The 3,520-nt window shown below is 53.8% G+C and overlaps 1 non-coding gene across 1 annotated transcript; it reads left to right on the top strand.

Moving 5' to 3' along the window:
* The first annotated feature begins 1,847 nt into the window (after positions 1 to 1,847).
* LOC115802071 (U6 spliceosomal RNA) lies at positions 1,848 to 1,954 on the top strand. Its single transcript, XR_004022450.2, has one exon. It is a non-coding gene; the product is annotated as a U6 spliceosomal RNA (small nuclear RNA).
* The last annotated feature ends 1,566 nt before the right edge of the window (positions 1,955 to 3,520 follow it).

Here is a 3,520-nt window from a genome sequence, read left to right on the forward strand (position 1 = left end):
GGGGGCAGAGTCAAGAACGGCTGTGTCTCTTCTAAACTCCTTCTACAAGTTCTCCCCAAACCAAGATACCGACAGTGGGTCCTGGGGGGAAAGGTGAGGTCATGGTTCATTTTACACAGACGCACAGATGCACACACATTTTTACCTTCCAAATTCTCTGAGAAAAGTGTACATCACCCTCACGGTCATCCAGCCAGAGGAAGGAAAGAGGATTCCAACTCTGTCAACAGTCAGTGGCACAGACACGCAGCTACGTCTGCGTACACGCATGTGAGAGCGTGTGCCCGTGAATGGAAGCAGATAGCTGGGAAACGCGGCCCGTTCTCAGGGCTCGGTGTGTTATCACCTTTCCGTGATGCGCACTCCTCGTCCAAGCCCACCGTCGCCCCTGAGGCAGATGCGCCCCGGGGGGGGGGGCTGGGCCGTGGGCGCCCGGCTGCGGCCTGGGGAGCTGAGACGGGCTTCCGGAGGACAGAGCCGGGTTGTGCCCGTCTCTCTTGGCTGGACCTGGCACCACGATGGGCACTTACAAACGGGAGCGGGTGAAGGCGACCGTCCGTGAGGGGGCACAGCCGGGCGACTTCTGTTACATCGTGAAGTTCCGATGAATAACACGCCCTCTGTTTCCTGGAGAACAGAGGCCCCTTGGAGAGCTGGCCACAGGAAACGGCCTCCGCTCTGCTGGGTGGATCTGACCCAGGTCCCAGCTCACGGCTGGCGGTCGTGTCGTGTTGTCTGTAATCCTGCGGGTCTCCACGTGGAGGGCGTCACACGGGGCCGTCATGCAAGACTATTTCTGCCTAGAGCTCCTCCCCATCTGGGTCAGCGGCAGCTCTGTACCCAAGTCCTGTTGGGCGGTCTTCCCCCCTTGGTCTCTCCGTCAGGCCCACCCGCCCCAAGTTTAGCCCCTCCCCAACCTGTCAGTGTGACTTCCAAAAGGCCCTGAGAAGCCTCCCCTTCTCTCTCTGCAGCCTCCACCCTGATTCCTGCAGCTTTGACCTCCCCCAGACCCTCCTTAAGGAGCTCCCCGTTTCCTGTCTCCCCTTCTGTGACCCACGACGTGCACGTGGAACCACAGTCTGTCTCCTAAAGGTTACGCAGGCATGGCCGTCTGCCTCCTGTGTGGCCCTTTGTACTCAGAACAAAGTCCAGATCCCAGTGGCCATGCAGGCCTGGCCCGCCAACATCTCCAGGCTGGCCAGGTGTCTGCGTCCCACCTTGCTCTCTGTGTCTCTCCAGCACACCTGCTTCTCCCCACCCTGGTGGGCCCTCTCGTCCCTGAGGGGCCAGTAAACGTCAGTTCCGTGGAGGGCCCTCGACCTCACGCAGGCCCTGGTACGAAGCCTGTACTGTTAGCCACACTGTTACAAATGTGTTTGCTTTATTTGCCTAACGTCTACCTCTCCCGTTGGACCAGAAGCTGCACAGGCAGCCAAGGTCTGAGCTGTCCCCACTGTGCACCCAGTACCCTTCCCAGCACTTGTGCTTGGTGAGGGGTGAGCGGTGACGGGTGACGGGGCTGCAGCATGGTGGACCCAGAGCTGACTGTGGGCGGGACGCTTCCCTGGCAGAAGCTCGAGATAGAGCTCAGTTCTGTAAGGATGAGGAGAACCGACCGACCTTCTCCAAGGGCGCACATCATATTATGCAAAGTCTTGAACCAAACAACAAGGCACTGTGGTTATGACAGCAGCACTTGGGTGCACTGCTCAGGACTTGGGTGTATCATCTCAGCTAATTTCCAAAGGACCCTGTGAGGTCAGTGTGACATGGGGCTCACAGTGAGGAGAAACTCATAGGTGGGTGTCACTGACTGACAATCACAGATGCATGAAGAATTTCCGAAGGCGCTCGCTTCGACAGCACATAGGCTAAAATTGGAACGATACAGAGAAGATTAGCACGGTCCCTGGGCAAGAATGACATGCAAATTCGTGAAGTGTTCCATACGGTAAGTCCCCTACATACGAACCTTCAAGTTGCGAACATTCCAAGACGGGAACGTGCGTTTGCATGTCCAATCACATAAGTTAGTTCACGTGTCTGGAGTACGTTGTCACGTGTGTGCATCCTCTACAAGTGGTTGTGCTTTTGTGTGCTTTACTGTACAGTATAGAGTACAGTAGCACAGTATCTTTATTTCAAGCCCAGGATGTCTGGAAGCAAGCGTAAAAGCAGTGGTGATGTAGCTGGTACCGCTAAGAAGCGCCAGGGATTGGAGGCCCAGAGAAAGGATGAAGGGAGACAAGAGGAAGAAGTAACTGAAGAACTGAAGAGAGTCACGACGCAGGAAACGGCAGGGGACTTTCTTTAGTTGAGGAGGCGCTGTCAGCTTTCGAGGCACAGGACCCGAACCTACAACAGTGCACAAAGGTTGCAGCAGCCATTCAGAATGCAACCCAGTGCTACCGTGTCATCTATGACGAGAAAAAAAGAGCTACTACCCAGACATCACTCGATCGTTTTTTCAAGAGGGTAGATAGAACTGAATCCAGCAAGGAACCAGACGTGTGCCATCAGCGTCAGGCGTGAGTGACATTGCAGCTTGCCCTCCGTCTCCTGTTGCTGACGACCCTTCAGCTCTACCGTCTCCCACCTCCTCTCCCTCCTCCAGTCAGTAACTCTTCCTGCCTGTTCCCTCGATGCCAGCCCCTGGATGCCAGCTGTGTACTATACTACTGTACTTTTCAAGGTACTGTGCTGTGAGATTAAAAATGTTCTCTTTATTTTTTGTGTTTGTTTGTTTTTCATGTATTATTTGTGTGAAAAGTACTATAAACCTATTACAGTACAGTACTGTATAGCCGACTGTGTTAGTTGGGTACCTAGGCTAACTTTGTTGGACTTATGAACGTGCTCTCTGAATGAAACATTTTTATGTAGGGGACTTACTGTTATTTAAAAAAGAATTTCTGAAGGGAACTGATGAGATGCCCCCTCCTCAGCCCGAGGCTGTGTTACTGTGTGTTCTATGGATTGTCCTTTTGTCCGGGGCACTTGAACTTGAGTATAGATAAATTAAATAAATCTTAAGAGATAAATTTGATAGCTTTGTACATATAAATAGATGTGCTTTTCTCCAGAGAAGGTTGGCTGTTTCCTGGGTGTCAAGGCAGAAAGACAGGCACAGCAGCACCAGTCCCCAGAAAGCTCGCATCCACCAGGGGGTGAGCATGTGAATAAAGGATTAAAACACAGCGGGGGACACCCAGGAAGGGCCAGCCAGGGCTCAGAAGTGGGCAGAGGAGGGCAATGGACATTAAAATTCAGCCAGTCTTGTGCTATCCTTTCTTCTCTACAGTGTCCACTGTTTCCTTGGGGGTGATGTACCCTCTCGCTGGGTGAGTCTTAGAGGGACAGTGGATCTGGGTGCCTGCCCTCCCCCCAGAAGCCTCAGCACCAACTCCTTCTGGAGTGCAACCCTGCCCCTCGTACGGTCAGCATTGGACCGTGTAACCCATGCCCAGGGCCGTCGTCCCCCTGCCTCTGGGTCAAGGCCACCGTCCAGTCTGCTCTCACC

Source organism: Delphinapterus leucas, chromosome 12 (assembly GCF_059928025.1).
Source record: "Delphinapterus leucas isolate spDelLeu-1000000601 "Yukka" chromosome 12, BTC_Dleu_Yukka2, whole genome shotgun sequence".
Lineage (NCBI taxonomy): Eukaryota > Metazoa > Chordata > Mammalia > Artiodactyla > Monodontidae > Delphinapterus > Delphinapterus leucas.